We start from the raw sequence: 19,058 nt of genomic DNA on the forward strand, positions 1-19,058 counted from the left end.
CAGATTAACGTGCACGCGTGTGTGTGTGTCTTTAAGAGTCAGTCTTCGGGGTGGCGCTTTCTCCCCATCGAGGCATCTTGATATTAATAGCGCGGCTGTGTCTTCCTCCTGTGACGTCATGCCCACAGCTAGCCCAACAGACAGGAGGCAGACCAGACAGAAAGGTCCTGTCATAGCACTGAGCAAAGCGATAACGCTAAAACAGATAAGCGGCAGCCGCTTTGCTTTGGTGTCATGTCACCACCACCACCAGGCAGCAACAAAACAACGGCGACCACCACCACTGAACCGGCATTGATACCCAGTCCTCGTTTATAACACCGAGGAATAGCGAGTAATATTTAGGGCCAAATAAAACACCCACTCACCCACACACACACACAACAGTCGGTACATTAGCCTAGTCTAGTTTGATGTGCAGCCGTGTGAAGCCTAATCTCCCCCCACCCCTCTCTCAGACAGACCAACAAAAAAAGACAGCCAAGAAACAGTCACCCCCGAGTCGACATCATCAACAAAAAACAAAAAAAGAGATCCCACAAAGAGACGAGCAAGCCAAGCCAAGCGAACCAGCCAGCCAGCCACCATCTTAACAGGCTGCTGAAAGAAACAGAGAGAGAGAGACCCACACACAGAGAGAGAAAAAGAAGGGCTATTGCTATTTTTGAGGCAACAGGTAAGCAGCGGCGACACAAGAAAGAAAGGCAGAGAGGGTGGGGGGGGAAACAAAAACAAACAGGAATTGGCTGTAACACTACAGCCTGTGTAGAGACTGTAGTAGTTGGTGGTGGTGGTGGTGGTGCAGTGACATTTCTGGAAGCGGGGGGCGAAAAAACGCGCTGGCAGCGCGGCGGCGGCTCGATACGATCATGCGAGGCGAAGTTGCGCGAGTGCCGAAAACAGCAGACCTGCAAGCTCACAAGGCGTCGCGGTCGCGACGCCTTGTGAGCTTGCAGGTCTGCTGTTTTCGGCAAGCGACACTCGCCCGCGCGTGTGTGTAGTTTAGTCACAGAAACGCATGCTCTTCTCTTGTTAACTAAACGTGTTGGAGAATCACTTCATCTTTTTTTTTTTTTTTTTTCTTTTTTTAGAAAAGCAACTGCTGTTGTCGGCGTTATATATTACCAAGAAAAAAAAGCAAGACGTCCTCCTCCTGTTTATCAGGACTGAAATAGTCCCATCTAGTAGTAGTAGTTTTTATTTATTATTATTATTTTACGAGCGAGCCGCTTTTGCGTCTTATGTAACTATAACGGCCCGAGAGAGGATAGCAAGCAAGCGGCGTGATAGGAAGTAAGGAAGGAAGGGAGGAAGGAAAGGCAGGGAAGGGGGGATTTACTGAATGAGAGAGAGAAGGAGGGAGTCAGGGGGAAGAGAGAGAGAGAGTAGCACCGCTTTGAATTCACATGGCATTAAGGTTTGGTTAGGTCATACAAACGCTACACAAATACAAATAGGGGGGATAGGAGGATACAGCTACTGGTGGGGGGGAAGAGAAGCGATAGCCTGGGCTGCTACTGCTTTGATTGTTAGAAATGCACCCGAATCACATCAGAGACGTGGAGTGATTGTCTACTATTACTGCTATACAGTAGGTTGGTGTTTTGTTCTCCCCATATACTTTTGATTTGTTATTATTTTTGTGTTAATTGATTTGGATTAGGATAGTATTGTGGCTTTAATGCTGGTGGATCGATTCAAAAATGTTGATCATTGCGTTTTGGTTGGAAGAAGGGGGGAAAAAGACTATAGGAGTTCTGAATGTTTTGTCAGCAGCACGAGTGGGGTTTGTTTACGTTTTCCACTATTCATTGATTTCTTTATTTGTTTACTATTTTTTTTGGTCTGCAACAGAAGTTGATACTCAAGTTCAGATTTCTTCTAGTTGCGAGAAGTGACGCACGAATTCAGGGAGAGCATAAGCAGCAGAGGAGAAAGAGGCTTGTTTGCTGACTAACTTTCTCCCAAGAGTCAAAGTCAGTGTGGACACATCAAAAAGACGGATGCTTTCTTTTTGACGTGTTTTCTTTCAGTTCGTTTTTTTTTTAAACAGCGGATATCTGTCCGTTTTCACCTCTTCTTTTCATTGTTACGAAGTACGTATACGTATTACGTAGGCTATAATATAGTCAAGAAGAGACAGAGACAGACAGAGAGCCGCGTGGTGGATGTGAATAGTCGTAAAGGTCACAAAAAAATATCCCACAAGAAAGAAGGAGAACCCATTATCAGTTATTTATTCCGGTGCGGTGTTGTTGTTGAACTATTAATCACCCTGAGTTGCGTTTCTTCTCAACTTTGAAAAGTACCCCCCCCCCCCTTTCCTCTTGTGTCCTAAGTAACTGTGATGTTGCTTTGAGATAAGGGAGCTTCGTAGGCATGACAACTCTGTGGGGACAGCAGAGTATGTGAGGCCAGTACAATGAGGCACACACACACTGCGAGGAAGCTTTTCAAGATAGCCTCCACAGTTCACCAATTCTGGCCCTAAAAAAGAATTGACCATGGACCGACTTTCTACTTTAAACGCCAGAAAGTTTTTAAGAGATCTGTTGATGCACTTGTAAAAAATAAATAAATACTCGAGTTAATTTTACTCTGAGGGTGTATACACATTTGCACGCTTCTTGAGTTGCGAATGGATTTGTAATTACATTATATTACTGTGTAGAAAGTATTTGACCTTAATCGCACACCTCTGACGAGCAGAAGGATTATTTTAAAACGTCACAATGTTGTTTTAAAGCTTTCCCCCCACAGTGTTTAATGTGTTTGGTTCTTTAGTTCTGAAAGTTGGAAATCTATTCTAGGCCTACCTCTGGCTTTGGAGGACTAGCCTATTTCAAAGCCCCCCTCCAAAGTCGAGCATAAATCGTGACAAACCTTTTAATGACCTTAATGCATGAGCCTTATTTGTTCTGAAAGTTAGAACCGTTTTGCAAGTTTAAAGCCTTTAAGTTTAATTTCCTTAACACCTGTTGCCTGCTTCGTATTACCAAAACATTTGTCTTCCTCAGAGTTGCATATGCCACGGCTTTACTATATTTTCGGACAGTTCAGAGGGTACGATAGAGATCCATAACGCCCTGTGTCATCAGCCATTCACAGTAGTAGAAGTAGTGAAAAAGTTTCTCACAAAGTTCTCATGTAGCATCTAATCTCTTTAATTCTGGTTATTTTTGGGTTTTATTTAAAGAAAAAGAATACAAATTAACAGAATGAAACTTGAAGCTCCAAAGATTTGACATAGCCTAGTTTTCTGTTAGAATTTAGATGTAGCGCATAACACATCCATTGGACCCAGATGCCAATATGAATGCTTTCGTCCTAACTTTGAAAAACGGTAACATCAACATTTCAAAAGTGGATAGGCTGCACTGTCACATAATCTCTAAAATATCTTGTTTAGTAAGAAACAGTGATTTATTTATTGAAGAGGGAGTGATTTCCCCCCAATTATTAGTTATTTTAAACCAAAAAATCTCCATGATTCTGAGCATTTTGTAACTGCGTGTTCCATGTCCACTGAAGTAAAATAGTATAAAGTTCTCTTTGGATCGTGTCAGCTGTTTTCTCACAGATATATTTCTTCTTTACATCTGTTTTGCAAATTATGTCTTTCCAAACTTTTTTTTTAAAATTCCATGTGACCTTGGAGATATAGATTGACTTCATAGTGTTTACAGTGTACCCCAGAAGTATCCCGATGTTCTGTCAGTCAGTCAGATTGCTTAGCCTTTATTTCTTTCTTTTAAAGTCCTTAAGCGACATGTGGTATAATAAGTCTATATACGTATAACATAAGCTTTTCATTCTGAGTGATGTTCTTCTAGGCATAGTGCATACAATTGTATTTTCTTTTATGACGTATCGCTAGTCTTCCAGTATAGACCCCTTAAAAATGTCTCCCTTCTTGTTATGTCTTACAGCCTTGCACGTCAATGTCAAACAGATCTGTCTAAACCCCCACTAACATTTTATGCCCTCTCTCTACGGCTATGCTGATCCCGTTTCTAATAACGCAGTATGTCTTTGTCGAAAGTTCTTTTTTATCCATAGAAGTACCTCAAAGTAACTATCTGTCTTGCTATACTATACGCTTTTCTAGCTGTTCCTTCTGTCTGAGATGCTGGCAATTATTATATATAACAGCCTTGTTCGTAGTCACTATTAAACGTCAAAACAGTTGACGACTTCCTAAAGAGAACTTCTACTTGTAAAACTCTGTCCTGTGTGTGTGTGTGCAGTGTGTGTGAGAGTATGTGAAGAGAGCACAAGGGCTTTTTTCCCCATGTGTGTGTATTGAGAGAGAGTGCTGGGGCTTCCTCATATGGCTGCAATATGTGAAGTTTCTGTGGTGGAAACGGAGAGAGAGAAAGTTTAGAGTGAGAGAGAGAGAGACGAGACAGAGAGAGGCTCAGAGAGACCAAGAGAAAGGAAAGAGAGAGAGAGAGGACACATGTAGCGATGGAAGTCAGAAATGTCCTGTTCAACTACTTGGAATGTATCTCTTATATTTTATTGATGGTTTGATGTTCTGTAAGACATTATGAGGAACAACTGTAGTGATTTTGTGGGCTGCCATACAGTTGTCTTCGGTAGTTTTAAAAGAGATACTATATACGTGGGGAGGGGGGTGTCGGCGATGGACTTGCAATATTATTTGATTTTTTTTGTCTGAGATTCCCCCAATTTCAAAGTGTCATAGTAGAGCACAGCACTCTGAATGACGTGGGGCGTGGACGTTTTTATTCTTGTCTTACAGTTCCCTTCTGAAACCCTTTTAGTGTACTTGTGGAGAGGGGGAAAATGAGTTATCGGGATACTGCAGATCTGTGAAAACAGCGGATACGATCAGGGCATGTACTATAGTGCCGCCTACTAGGACTCCATCAGAATTTACTGGAAAAGGAGGAGAGAAAATGAGGTATGGGTACAGACAGAAAAATCATTAAAAAAGGTTGCGTGCAATATAAACAATAGAAAGGCAAGTATTATCTGTTAAATGGGTCACTGGGAAGTTCGTGAGAACTAAATTCAACTAGTGAAGCCTCAATGGACAGAATCTTTATGTACTTTATGAAAGTTTAGAATGCAGGAGAATAATAATAAAAAACAAATTGATGCAGTAATTTTGCCATGCTTTATGCAGTCATTAATAATGTCCATGTCAGAGAAATATTACAGAACATATGACTGGCTTGATAGAAAGTTGTGAAACTACTCTGTAAACATTTCTCGTGTATTTCATAATTCTTCCTATAATAAGGAGATGTTGTCCATTCTCAAAACGCAATTGTACGAATGCTTTTTATTTTACATTTACATTTTCAACATGTGGCCGACACTCTTTTCCAGAGCGATGTGTAATGAGTGCAAAAAGTAAGTGCAGTGGTAACATTAAGCTGATCATGATTGCCAGAGCCGAAACACCTGTGACAACAGAGGGGGTGGTGGGCGGGGGGTTAAAACGTATTCCTCTGTGAAACACTTTCCTATGTCCTGTGAAAATATATGCTTAACAATCAGCAAAGTGTGTTGCCTAATATTTATCACTATCTTTTATTTAACTTTTGTTGATGGGAGGGTTAGAACTCAGAAAAACCTTCGAGGTAATGGGTGGAGGGTGAGAGCGAGTCTAGTCTTTAATGTTTGGTCTTCTGCCAAAATCCTTCATTAGTAAGTGGCATGTAATAATGTGCAATAATGTCTGCCTGCCTGCTAACAAGGTGACTGTCACGACCGTCTCACTTTGTCTCAGATCAGTCGCTGCCTGGCTCGCCTCGGTCTTGTTGGGTTCAAGCACATCCTTGCTGACAGGGGCTGCTCGCTGAGACAGCTCGGGTCTGGAGAAACGACACGAGCGTTCCCAACTATCCCGTTTCAACTTGTTAGAGTCAGTGGATCTCTGCCCTTATTTTATTGCTGGTTTTGTTTCACGAGACGTGGGTTAAGAGAGCAGTCGAGAATGATTGTGCCCTCAAGTGAATGTGTTTAAGTTACGGTAGAGTTTTGAGAAGAGGATTGACATGGGTTAACTTTGCCTAATGGAGTGTGTTTGGGAGAGTGTGAAAAGATGAATTACTGTGGTGTCAGTTAATTTGCTTGTGCGTTATGATGAACCGGCCAAGAGGTTTTTGTGGGGGGAAAGCACATTGGCAGGTCTGATGAGACTTTAAGTTGTCGGTTAAAATCTGTATTGTAGCTCACGGACTCACTGCACACACACACACCACTGACAAATTTTGTGGATGTGAAATAAATATTGTGAAATATGTTCCTAATTTGAAGCGTGGATGGCTTTATAACGTTAATTTATTTTGAGTCAAACTATTTCAGTCGGTTTAATATCATTTAGTAATGTGTTAATAAACAACTGTGGGATAAATTGGGCGGCTCTAGTTCGCTGATTGTTGGAAAAATATTCGGAGCGGGTGCTTTTTTCTATGTCAATTCAAGTGATTGTTTTTGCAAAACAATTTGAGGTACTTTGAGGAAGTGTGGTTGTTGTGGCTGCAATGCATTGTGTTATGATGGATCATGTTCAGTATGTGTGCTTTTCAAGTATTTAATTTAATTTAAATCCATTTTTGTCAGAGTATCTCACCGGATGGACCCTATCGAGAAACACTGCTTGTCAAAAATGACATATTGTCATCTGAAAAACGTTGTCAAGCACCACTTGTTTATTCCAGCTTTCACGGCATTGATGTGCACAGTGGACTTTTATCTACAGCATATGACATACACTACAGTATGACTGATATAATATACGGACATATAAATGCAAACATGTCTGTCTGTTCTTTTGTTTAATGCATTTTCATCACATCACATTCACACTACAAATTATCTGTACAGGCTGTTTAAAATAGATTGTCGGTAGATTTGTAGGCATTTACCAAATGCAGTATCTATAGTTATTATTGTTGATTTATCTAGCATCCATTAACAAGGGGAGTGTATGCTATTATTTTTGCTAGCATTGGATGTCAGATGTCATGCTCTTTCGTCCCCTTAGTTGTCATTTTTATGGCTTGAGATTTATATATATTATTTTATGACAATCGTATATTTTCCAGTTTGTCAGCGTTTGACACCCTCTCCTGTTTGAAGAATGGAGATTATATTTATTTGTTAACTTTTGTTAACTTCCTCAATATTTCCAATAATCAGAGGAGGGATAACATCAAACAACGGCCATCCGTACCAGCCGTTCTCTGTCTGTGGTTCAGATAAAGGAAGCGGTCCATTTGTCACAGACAGTTTGTTAAAACAAATCTTAACAATTGTCCTGGCTCTTCTGTGCTTATATGTCGGTATGTAGCTCTTCCCGTATTCGCCGCCTTCATGTTCCGTCAGTGTTAGCTACACAAATATACTGGGAGCACAAATGTTTTTCTCTCTTATACTACTGTCTGGGCATGTTGTCTTGGCCCCTGCACTCCTTATTATTGGCTTGGCGCTACGTCGGTGATACAGGGATTTAAGCTCACTCTACTCTCGCACTTATTACAAGTCACTCCGGATAAGATTGTCTGCTAAATGCCTGAAATGTCAGAGCCACTGTGGTTAGAAAAGCCTTGTTTAGACTTGAACCGGGTCTGTGATGTCTGAAGGTGCTCCTTGGACTTCTAAATAAGTCATTGTATGCCCTTTTCTTTTAACCTGTTGCCTTTTTGGACAACCAGCACATGGGATCGGTTTAGCCTTAGGTGATTGCCCCCTCGACCCCTCCCAGGTTTTTTTGTAGTCTTCTGTCTGTACAGACTACTCCCTAAACATGGAAACTATTTTTACGACTTTGATCTAAGAGAGTAAATTATGTCCTTGTCATGTTATTGTGAAAAAGTGGCAGGAAAGATGAGGAAGAAGTCGTCTGTCAGAGAGTGTACAGTGAGTGACCAAAAGGATTGGAGAGAATGAGGATGACAGAAACTTTACCATGCGATGTTTAAATTCTCCCCTTTGCTAGACCACATACTCACACAGTCTACTATTTTGCTGTGTGAGCTCATGCGTGCCGTGCGTGCACGAATACATTCGAGGACCCCATTTTTAGCTCCACAGGACCCTACAATGAGCCCAATGAGTCTTAGAAAAGTACACTGCAAAAGAGCATGACGATTTCATTCTTACACTCCTGGGTTAACACTCTTGAGTTTACTGTTCACTACTGCAGCCGAGGCCTTCCATGACTGCGGCTACTTAGCCGTGACAAGTAAGCTGCTGTATGCTGCCTAGCGGGCAGTCATTTTGAAATCTAGTATACCGTTAGGAGGATCATGCGTACCTGTATGTTTTCTGCATATCGTGAAACACAACTAGCAATGGATTTGTTCCGCAGCTGTGTTGAATTTTGAAAGATCAGCAAAGGGGATGATTGGGAAGGAACACATTTTCTTTCGCAAATAAACTGCAGTTTCGAAGTCATGCAAGAGCATTGTTTATTTTTATTTTTTATGGGATGTTTAGTTGATACACCGTTGTCCCCTTCTAGGCTTAGAACATGTCCATAATTGTTGTGGTTATGTGTACCATACGTAATGCTACATATTATATACACTTACTGCATTACTTACTTTTTTACAAGGCATGCATGTTGTTGATTTGCTCAGAGTCTTCCACTTCCACCTGATGCATTTAGCGCTTACATTTCACATAAAGCCAGGAAGGCTTTTTCTTTTGATAATAGCATCGGTTTCTCAGGGTTGAGGTGCGTTGTTGGGCCCTTGGAATTGACAGTGGAATTGACAATGCATTCTTAGATGAAAGAATATATCGTCTCTGTCGGGTGGAAACCTCATATGTCCAAAACGTACATTTTCAGGATTCAACTTTTAAAATAGCAAAAGTAGATGGAAAAGCTCGCTTTTCGCTGCTCTTTGAGCTTGCAGATTTCTGCCCGACACCAACGATATTTATTTTCTCTTTTCCAACTTTTCCTGATATGTTTTTCCGATATTCTAAAATGAAAGCTCTTGCCGAAAGGCTGGGAGGAAACAACATAGAAACCACAGTGTTACTGTTCATTTATCTATCTGTAAACTGGGACTTAACATGAACACACTCACTTTTACTGTGTGAATTATTAAAAAGCCAGGACCGGCCGGCCTGCACACAGGTGTCATTGACCGGGCTCCCTCTTACAGCAGCGTGTGTTCCCACCAGGCATTTCCCTGGAAGAATGAAACATTGTCTGCGAAAACCCCACAGGGAACCTTAATCAATCCAACGTGTACAAACAATTTTCACGTGTTTCTTTCTTTTTTAAATGCCGGTGTTGCAGATGCCCGAATGTGGGGCCACCTGCCAAAACGAGCGGCGGTTGGGATGGTGGTGGTGGTAGTAGGGGGGTGGGGTGGGCGGGGGGGGGGAGTGTGGGGTGTAGTGTGTGTTTATACTGTATTAACTCAACATTGTGAGTCTGTAGATAGGACGGTGACTCAACCCGGTGAGTGTCAGGTGAAATCGCAACAAACCTGAGGCCTAATTGTCGCTCTCCGGTTTCAGTTTGTCAGGGTTTTCCTGATATCAAAACGCACCCGCCTCAAGTGGATTTAGCCACCCGAGGAAGTAACAAAGTTTGAAACATAATAGCCTATATTTCACCGTATCGTCCACATCCACACGAAGCATTCTAAACTAAAGTATCAGAACTGAAGTGGGGTTTCTTTTTTCGACAGACACCCACGTATAGCCTTACCTTTTGTTCTCAAATGTTGCTGAAATATGGAGTAGCTAATCCTGTTGTGTGTTTGAAATCCAGAGTTGTGTTAAATCAGTGCGGTGGATTTCTCGCTGTGATGTCAGTCTAGTGCAGTGGTTCTCAGACGATGTGCAGAGGCCTTGGTATTTTGTGACAGCCAGACATATTATTATTATAATATATTGTTATTACACTATTATTAGTCACTATATACAAAAAGGTTATGAATTATTATTGAAACTACTATATCTGTACTTTGGGCACACTAATTTGTCTTTACAAAAGCAAATAATACCCTAATAAATTATTTCAGCAACCTTATTTTTTTAACCCCCCCCCCAAAAAAAAATCACAAAAAAAAAAAAGAAATCTGAAAAGAAAATGTGCCTAAATAACAGATCTACAAGCTCATAATGTGCCGCACGCACCATGACGTTAATTAAGTAATGAGCTTGCAAATGGGCTATTCTTGCTATGAATACAGGACAGGTGCAGTGCCTTTTTAGATTTTGTCTTGCCCATTGTTGTTGTGCCATGGGCAAAGAAACTATAATCTGAAAACGTACTGGTCTAGTGGAACTTTCCTCACTCCCACTTGAGTTCGGTCCAAATGTGAAGGCATGGCCAGTATGGATGTCGTTATGTTTTAGTGTGGACAGTATACGGCGTTATGTTATAGTGTGGACAGTATATACGGCGGGGAACAGAAAACCGTAGTGACAATCTTGTGGTATTATAGTTACATTTTATAATGGGACTGAGATGTCCGCTGATCTTTTCTCTGTCACGATGTATTTGAAGTACAGTATTGCTTTTAGTTTTTAACCCATTTCGGGCGGGAACCCCTTTTGGTGTTTTATGCATTCTGTTCTACTTTAGCTATTGGAAAAATAGCAGATCTACAAGCTCATAGCGCGGCACAGATTGCCACGCCACAAGCTTGTAGGTCTTCTATTTTTGAAAAATCTTTTTTACTGAAATCGTTGCTTCCGGGGGCGTCCCTGGAACAACATAATTTCAGATGGGGGTCCGCGGCCAAATACAGATAATTCTGGGGGTCTTTGACATGAAATATTGAGCACCACTGATATAGAAACATAGGTATTTCAGAAAACTGTCATGATTTAGAAGACATTTTCTTAATTTCGACGTCAGGCCTATTGGGTTAACCCATTAAGACCTGAGGCCGATTCTACAAATGCATTCTAAATCAGTAGTTCTCAAAACGTTTTTGTGCCAAAGACCCCCAAATGGATATATATATATATATATATATATATATATATATATATATATATATATATATTTGTCCACGGACTCCTCCATCTGACATGTTTTGTGCCAGGGAACCCTAAAAGAAAACATTTGTGTTAAACGCATATATATTTTTTAATGTTGAATAGCCAACGCTAAAATCTGAAATGACTTTCCCGGTTGAAATGGTCCTGACTTATATAGTGTCTTTTTCCACAATGACAAACTGTACATGAGGTCCCAGTTAGCGCGAGCTCACTTTGATGTGTGTCAACTCCTTGATAATCCCTGTAGCCTAACCCGGCTGTCACTTCTCAACCTCCTAACTGACTCTCTGCCGCTTTCTCAGTATTTAGGTCAAAGTCTGACATGACTTCAGTTTACGTCAAGTTACTAAAATCCGTGCTTTCCACATATCCATTTGAGACACACGCCTAACTAGGCCTTTACATTTGCCAGAAGCACTCTGTTTACGCTATTTAGTACCAGCTACTACACAGTAAACTCTCATTGTTAATTTAAGAGTGTACGCATGTAGCCAACATTTGTACACTGGCTGTCAGAGTCCAGTGAACACTCAGGATTTCTCAGTGTAGTGTTTCAGTATAGCGTGACAGTACAGTGTGGTGAGAGAGCCGAGCGATGAGGAGACTGCAGATGACGTGACATCATCATGAACCAGATTCAAACCTGTGGCGTGTAACTTAGTGCTGCACAATTAATCGAAGACACCTATGCGATCTCATTTCTAAATTTGATCAAGAATCGTGCAGCACTAGTTGGCTAGTTTCATTTGAGTTACACGTGTGTTTGTCAAGCACTTTGATGTTGTCTGTTTAAAGCCACAGTAGTTGGCTCCAGGTGCCACATTTTTTTTTTTTTTTTTTTTTTTTTTAAGATATTTTTTTGCGGCTTACGCCTTTATTGATTTTTTAAGGGATAGAAAGTAGACTGACAGGAAACGGGAGAGAGATGGGGGGATGACATGCGGTAAAGGCCGTGTCGGGTCCGGGAGTCGAACCCGCGGCACACCGCGACTGGATCACCAGTCCGGTGCCCAGACCGTTACGCTACGGCCTGGGCCACATTTCTTTTTTTTATATGTTTTTTTTTGTGGCTTTCGCCTTTTTATTTTATATATTTTTATAGAGAGGCAGACAGTAGGCTGACAGGAAATGTGGGAGAGAGATGGGGGAGTGACATGCAGTAAAGGCCGTCGGGATCGGGAGTCGAACCCGCGGCACACTGCCAGACTCGGGCTACTGGCCAAGGTGCCTGGACCGCTGAGCCACGGCCCAGGCCCAGGTGCCACGTTGTTAATGTAGCAATGTTCACTCAGCAACTACAGACTAAAGACAATCACAATACATATTTCATGGAAAAAATGAGAGTTGTGTGAGAATCGTGATCTCAATTCTTGTGGGGGAAAATCGAGATTCAAACTTGAGCAAGAATCGTGCAGCACTCTAGTGTACCTTACTTTAGCAATCCATCCACTGAATACAAATCCCTCAGGGTGTTATTCTCTATCGCGCACGCACGCACGCACAAACACACACACACACACACACACACACAGTCATACTGAGGTGGAAAGTGTGACCGTAGCCTTAGTAGCCTGAATTAGATCGTAATTTATGTTATAAATGTGTTATTGTTCTCGCTGAAAAGGTTATGGATGACCTATTTAATTAAGTCGAATGTGAAATCTTTCTGTTTTTAATGGCCAAGCATAACATTCTGACAAGGAAAATAAGAGAAGGTCACTGCAAAGTATTAAAGTAGAGACAGCGAATGCTAGAAGATGAACTGAGCCTTGATACTTCTGTTTGTATCTGATCCAAGGACATAAGACAGAGAGAGGTTAGACTTTTAGTTTGGATTGTTTGTGATCAATTAAAGGAGTGCATTTTTATTTATACGCCTTTTTTCATTTTTAAAAGGCAGTGTATCTACGTAGGTATTTCTGGGGTTATGACTTATTTATTTCTTTTTTCTTTCTTTCTTTCTTTGGTCTTCTTAACCACCCTATACTTTGTTGACCAGTGTCCCCTCCCAAGGGTCTATACCCAGCCCCCTCCATCTTTCTGAACTTGTAGATCAGTTGTTTTCGCCAAACATTCGCGTAGGGGCGCTAGGGTTCATGTGTAGTTAAGGTTAGATTAGAACTAACACCCCTTCGTTCTACTGTTGCCTCCAGTAGAATCCTGAGTGGAAAATCCATCTTTTGAGAGTATCAAAATTGGCCCATAACCATAAAGTGGGGTTCTGAAGAGTCATGATGAACTAATTCAATGAAAGTGACTTGACTCTGAAAGTGACAACCTCCCCCCCCCAAAAAAAAACCCAGATTGTTTTAATACACCTTTTGTTACTTTTATATAATGAGTGACAATCTCAGCTTTCAGTTATTTATCATAACAAAAGGCAAAACTAGATTCCAGATTGCTCTGCTGCACACCACCACCACCAACAACAATATCAGTAACTGAAGGATTTCTGCTAGCTTTCGTCTCCTAACGGATGATGAAATGCCTTTTGCTTTCAGTGACTGTGCATTCATTCTCAATTTCCACGGAATGGCTGGAAATGACTGTCTTCTCGTTCCGTGAATATCGTCTCCATAATTCTTCTTCTTCTGACAGTTGCTTATCCCAAGTTATCAGTGGCTCTTTGTTGCAGCAGATCTTATCCGGGTTCCAGCGTCTGCAGTTGGACGTGAAGCGTGCCGTGTGTATGTTACTTGGTGATGATGACAGAATGACTCATTGATAATTGTGGGTTTTTGTGTACGTGGGTGAGCTAAACGCCTGTTGTTTGCCAGTCAGAGCCAGATTGAACAGACACAGATCCACACAGTGACAAACAGCTCTCTTCTACGTTCTGTGCGTCTGTCTCTGATCACGTTATGCATGTCTCTCTTTCATGGAGTGAAACACAACTCAACATCAGAAGATGCCTTTTGAGGCAAGACTCTGTTTCTAACCGTAACACAATACAGTGTAGGCCATCGTATATGCCGCCGTGTAAAACCCACTTCCTAATGTTGCGTGTGTGTGTGTGTGTGTGTGTGTGTGTGTGTGTGTGTGTGTGTGTGTGTGTGTGTGTGTGTGTGTGTGTGTGTGTGTGTGTGTGTGTGTGTGTGTGTGTGTGTGTGTGTGTGTGTGTGTGTGTGTGTGTGTGTGTGTGTGTGTGTGTGTGCATACGCACATGCATAGGCTACGTGTATGAAATTCGAAGTACTTTGTTTCATTTCTGCAAGTGCACACATGAGTGCCATTGTGTCCATTTTTCCTTGTTATAACCGTATACCTGCTAGAGCGGTGCTCGTTTTTTAGTGCTTTTAAATCCAAGCCATTAGCTCTCTCTCTCTCTCTCTCTCTCTCTCTCTCTCTCTCTCTCTCTCTCATGCACACATGTATTCGTGCGCACACACCCATTAGTATTGTAGTCTGGGCCTGGGGTCTGGCCTAAACATCTGGTGACTGAGTAACTTTTCAAAGTAGTCTTTGTCTTCCCTCTTGAGTGTGTGTATGTATGTGCACATATGCACATGTGTCTGTCAGTGTGAGCGTTCCTCTTTGTGTGTGTGTGTGTGTGTGTGTGTGTGTGTGTGTATAATGAGGGGCAGACGTTTTACGGCGTCCTGTCAAATTAAAACTATGATTTAAACGACTAACTTATATGTTCGTTTTTTTTTATTAAGTGAATGGCCAGTCTTGCAGCATAAAAAAAAAAACTTATATGTGCCAATATACTATATGTGTGTGTTAAATAAAAGTGATTAAAATAAACATGTAGCCAGAAATATTTCAGTGTCCGCTAAGCAGTGAAGGGCCAGTTTAGACTGCATCACCCTCGTATAAGTTATGACGTTCCATATGCACTACAGAGGAAGGGAGCGAGAGAAACCCGACTGTGTGCCACACTGTGCCATGCATTGAGCCGGACGGCTTGGAATCTGGCTTCGTCTCAACCGTCAGAAAAATGGTATTCGTTGCAGTAGTAATTGAAAAAAGATTCTGTTAGTTTTATCAGGACTTGCAGTGCTTTAAGAGGGCAGGCCTCTGGAGGCGGTTTTCGCTGTTGGTCTCCCAGCATCAATTAACAGCTTAAGCAAGAGAGTGAAACACCCAGGGATTCATCTATCCCCTTTGCAATTAGCCCTGCTCAATCTGCACGTATAATAACCACGGAGCGTCTTACTGCTGGCTTGTGCAAGTCAAGAACTTGGTGCTTTGACCTGTACTGGCTGAGTTGTTTCTGACTTCCTCTTTTGGCCTTGTTATCAACTGACCCTTTGCTTTTGATTGCTTGCAAAGCATGGTAATGCCATTTTCTTTTTGGTGTTGTTTTATATCCTGGCTCCAAGTCCAAAGTAAATTTCCCTTGTGGGAGCATAAATACTTTTATTTGAATGGGGCTGTGGAAAACTATAGTATCAGGTGATTTGGTCGGGATAGACAGTTTAAAGCAGTGGTTCTTAACCAGTGGTCCGGGGACCACCAGTGACCCTTGAAGTGGTTCCAGGTGGTCCTCAGGTAAATGATGGAGAGTTGGTCACCAAATGGACCCTTATAGATCTTTAACTCTTGAGAGCGTACAATGAAAGAGAGTTGCATTATTGTTAAACATCTGCATTACATTATTTACAAGAAGTAGTCTACACAAATATTAGAGAATGTAGAAGAATTGTTATTTTGATCAACGGCAACAACATATTCTTGAGGTTTGTGTCTGAGAGGCTGAATCTCATCAAATGGGGGCTCAAATGCCAAATAAATAATGGGCCTTGGTATGAAAAGGGTTGATGAAAACCACTGGTTTAAAGGGGCCAGAAGGGCGTATGTTTTCTTTCCTGACTCTCTGACATCTTAAATGTGTTAAATCTAAAGCGCACTGTGATGCATATTACCAGTTTTGCTGAACATGCTTACATAGCACCAGGCACTATGTTCAAGATGTCAGATTGGTTGAGCTATTTGTGATTGATATATTTCATGAGGAGATGGGATACATGGCTACATGCCATACAGGTAAACAAATCAACCATGCACAAGTTCATGGCCTAATCTATTAGTCCACAGTACATTTCCTTGACTATTAACTTCTTGTCCTGCAGTGTCTGTGTGCAGCCTGCAAAAGGACTTAAACACAAGCAGAATCCTTCCCCAGATAGTTATTCTCTGCAGGGAATTTCAGCCACCTGTTTCTCTATCTTTTAATCTCTGTGTTTGTTGTACCTTTGGGTTTTGACTGCCACCCTGTTAAAAAACACACTGACATGAGTGACATTTGCCCGCATCAGCACTTCTTCATAAAAGGAAGTCTTCCCTTGGCTTTGCAGCCACACAGCTGATGTTATGCCATATCAAGGCAGTGGTATCTAATCACATTCACACAACAGCTTGCTGCCCCAACAATTCTGCTGTGCAAAAACACAAGGGAACAACAGTGTTTCGACCGCGAGGTCGGTCTTTGTCATTTGACCTGGACTGGAGCAGTAAGCTGCTGAGCTGAAACTTGTTTTGTCCTGCAGAGCGCCAAAAATGGATTTGCACGTTCTTTATATGATTGAATGTGTATCAAGACTGGATGACCAAGTGTATGCATGCAGGACAGGTCTCAATTCCAACCAACATGACAATTTCACTTGTCGGCATTCCAAGCTTTCGTCTTAAACCCTATATAGTATATACTTCGTTGACCGGAGTCCCAGAGGCGTCAACACTACTAGACCCCCTATAATCTTTTTCCCTGTACACCACATCTCTGCGTCAAAAATATCTACCCAGCTTGTAGATCTGCTACGTGTTTGTGTGCTGAATGTCTGCCCCGGAATAGGGGCGCTGCTAGGGTTCATGTGGTTTTAAAGCTGTGCTAATAAGTGGAATCAGCTGGTGTGCAGTTTGGCGTTAGGAGTGAACCCCCCCGCCTTCACTCAGACTTCCATGGCCACATGACCGGACACCAGCAGCAGCAGTTGGCTACTCAAGCGTGCTTCAGTCCGGTTTTAAAACCATGGCTATAGCTTGTTACGGTGTTAATCTCACCCCCCGTGACCCACCTTTAAGGTCTTGACCACTGAGAGTATAGGAGTGATATCTGTCACCATCGGCGTGCTTCTGCTGCTCGTCAACAAATGGCCGTTTGTTACTTTGTAATAGTCAGCATGTTTTAAGAGAAGGAAAACAAATCGTGCTAAATGGGGAAGTCCTCTGGTGGCATTGTGCTGATAACAGAGTGTGTGTGTGTGTGTGTGTGTGTGTGTGTGTGTGTGTGTGTGTGCGCGATGGAGGGGAGGTACACTTTTCTTTTTTGAAAATTGGAAATAAAGGAGGCACACATCTGGGGGTCTTTGAGACTTTTGTCAGGGGGGGGTGAGGGGTGCGAAGAGGGTGTGAGTCGTGAGAGGCCTACAGAGAGAGAGAGAGAGAGAGAGAGATATGGGATGGATGGATGGAGGGGGGAAGGGGTTAGACTAGAGAGAGGGAACAGGAGGAAGGGGGGTAGATGTACATTATTAGGTAGGTAAGGGGCGACGACAGAGAAACACTGATAGAGGACTGAAGTGGGCGAAAGGAGAGAATTTCCTAAAAATGTATGGAAATGTGTGGAACGTGTGTGTGTGTGGGTGTGTATGGGGTGGGGGGTGTTAAAAGGAAGTGGTTTGTGTAGACAAAGGGAGTGAGAGGAGGAGAGAGAGAGAGAGGGGAGGAGAGGGGAGGGGGCTGAGACAACACTTGCCATAGCTCCAAACTTTACGGCTGACAGTTGAATTTACTTTGGGACTGTGTGTGTGTGTGTGTGTGTGTGTGTGTGTGTGTGTGTGTATATGTGCGTGCGTGTAATAGAACAGCAGGGATCACAGCATTTGTTCTCCAACACGGCTTTCAGACTTTTCCTTATCCACTCACAACTTGTCTCTTTTCTTGTATTTTCACCTATAGCAGTGTGACCACCCCCTCCTCTCTCTCTCTCTCTCTCTCTCTCTCTCTCTCTCTCTCTCTCTCTCTCTCTCTTGCTCTCTCATCTATTTTGTTATTTTGTCCTTTATCTCTATTGCTCTCTCTTTGTTCTCGTTCTAGTCTCAACACCTGCATGTGCAATAATAATAATAGTAAATGCTCCTAATTGTCCTCTTCACTAGACAGTTGGTTCTATACATCTCTAATTGTCCTCTTCACTAGACAGTTGGTTCCATACACCTCTTGAAAGAATAAGTTGTGCTCCTCATGGTGTGAAGTGTTGAATTGCTCTCTATTCTGACAGATCATTGCTATAGTGTGTTTGTTCAGAAACGGGGCTCTCCCGCCTGTCTCTCCAGCTCTTTTTTAGTCAACAGAAAATGCATTTTCAGCTCGGGATACCAGTTGTATCCAATAAGGCGACAGAACTCACACAGGATACAGGATAAACAAGTGGAATTGGAAGTTATAACTCAAAGATATGAGCAGATAGAAATTGGAAGTGGAACACAACATACTATAATGTTGAAGTAGTGGGTACTCCTCTCACCTGAACACACCACTATAACGTTGAAGTAGTGGGTACTCCTCTCACCTGAACACACCACTATAACGTTGAAGTAGTGGGTACTCCTCTCACCTGAACACACCACTATAACATTACAGTAGTGGGTACTCCTACTCACCTGAACACACCACTATAACATTGAAGTAGTGGGTACTCCTCTCACCTGAACACACCACTATAACAGTGAAGTAGTGGGTACTCCTCTCACATGAACACACCACTATAACATTGAAGTAGTGGGTACTCCTCTCACCTGAACACACCACTATAACATTACAGTAGTGGGTACTCCTACTCTCACCTGAACACACCACTATAACATTACAGTAGTGGGTACTCCTCTCACCTGAACACAACACTATAACATTGAAGTAGTGGGTACTCCTACTCTCACCTGAACACACCACTATAACATTACAGTAGTGGGTACTCTTCTCACCTGAACACAACACTATAACCCATTTTGACCTGAGCTCAGATTCAAAAAGTATCTTCTACATCCTGACAGTTTTCTGAAAAAGCTATGTTTCTATGTCAGTCGTTCTTTGATTTTTCAAAA

At 42.1% G+C, this 19,058-nt stretch overlaps 1 protein-coding gene across 4 annotated transcripts in view; it reads left to right on the forward strand.

Moving 5' to 3' along the window:
• The first annotated feature begins 224 nt into the window (after positions 1-224).
• Positions 225-19,058, forward strand: part of trps1 (trichorhinophalangeal syndrome I) — a 189,289-nt gene continuing 170,455 nt past the window's right edge. Inside the window, exon 1 of one of the 4 annotated variants that reach the window (XM_083766855.1) lies at positions 225-676. The gene's annotated coding sequence lies outside the window, so the exon portion shown is untranslated. Of the gene's footprint in view, positions 677-1,383; positions 1,596-4,803; positions 4,928-19,058 lie in introns of those variants that run through there. The other 3 variants (XM_083766856.1, XM_083766854.1, XM_083766857.1) reach the window with 3 other exon arrangements.

This window comes from Protomyctophum parallelum, assembly GCF_964188405.1.
Source record: "Protomyctophum parallelum genome assembly, chromosome: 1".
In the NCBI taxonomy this organism is placed as follows: Eukaryota; Metazoa; Chordata; class Actinopteri; order Myctophiformes; family Myctophidae; genus Protomyctophum; species Protomyctophum parallelum.